Genomic DNA, 931 nt, shown 5'->3' with positions numbered 1-931 from the left:
TGTAATCCTAAAACAACATCTGGATTCCATGTTTCTCTTCCATGGAGAATTAATCATTCTTTCTCCCATGGTTCATTTAGTCAAATCTTAAATACAACACCTGCTGAAAACTTTTTAGCAATAGCTTCAAAAACTTAGGTTCTTGGGGACTGAGCCTCCCTAACATATTTCAGGTTATTGATGTTTGGTTCCTGCATGGATGAGTTCAAGGCCATGGATAATTTATTATACATCTTCTCTTTTCATTTCTTGGAATACTAGGGATTGAAGCAAGAGATGTTCTGTCATTAAGTTACATTCTCATCCCTTTTTTCTTATTATTTTGAGACAGGGTCTTTCTTCTATTTTCCTTGCCGATAAGACTCCTGCAAATATGGTGAACATTCCTAAGATCCACTGGATGTTCTATAAGAAATGTACTGAATGCCAAGGTCATAAAGTGACACAGTACAAGAAGGGCAAGAATTATCTGTATGCACAAGGGAAAATGGCATATGACAGGAAACAGAGTGGCAAAAAGCTAAACTACAAAGAAGGTTGTATTGAGACTTGACTGTGTTGAGCCTAAGTGCAGATCTAAGAGAATGCTGGCTATTAAGAGATACAAGCATTTGGAACTGGGAGATGATAAGATGAGAAAAGGCCAAGTGATCCAGTTCTAAACTTCATTGTTTTATTACGCTAATAAAATGTTGAGGTCATCTTCACTTAGAGAGAGAGAGAGAGAGAGAGAGAGAGAGAGAGAGAGAGAGAGAGGGTCTCACTAAATTCCTGAGGCTTGTCTCCAATTTACAATCTCCTGCCTCAGCCTCCTGAGTAGTTGAAGTTGGGATTATAGCTATGTGCCACGGAGCAGTTTGTTGCTAAATTGCTTGGGTTGAACTCAATATTTTGATTTTCCTACCTCAGCCTCTGGAGTCTCAGGGATTAC

General features: G+C 38.8%; 1 pseudogene; it reads left to right on the top strand.

Annotated features, from left to right (window-relative positions):
- The first annotated feature begins 373 nt into the window (after positions 1 to 373).
- Positions 374 to 662, top strand: LOC143640954 (large ribosomal subunit protein eL42-like; annotated as a pseudogene).
- Positions 663 to 931: the final 269 nt, after the last annotated feature.

The sequence above is a fragment of the Callospermophilus lateralis genome, unplaced genomic scaffold (genome assembly GCF_048772815.1).
Source record: "Callospermophilus lateralis isolate mCalLat2 unplaced genomic scaffold, mCalLat2.hap1 Scaffold_79, whole genome shotgun sequence".
In the NCBI taxonomy this organism is placed as follows: Eukaryota; Metazoa; Chordata; class Mammalia; order Rodentia; family Sciuridae; genus Callospermophilus; species Callospermophilus lateralis.
Note: the sequence above shows the minus strand (reverse complement) of the source record. Positions and strands in the feature narration are given on the sequence as shown.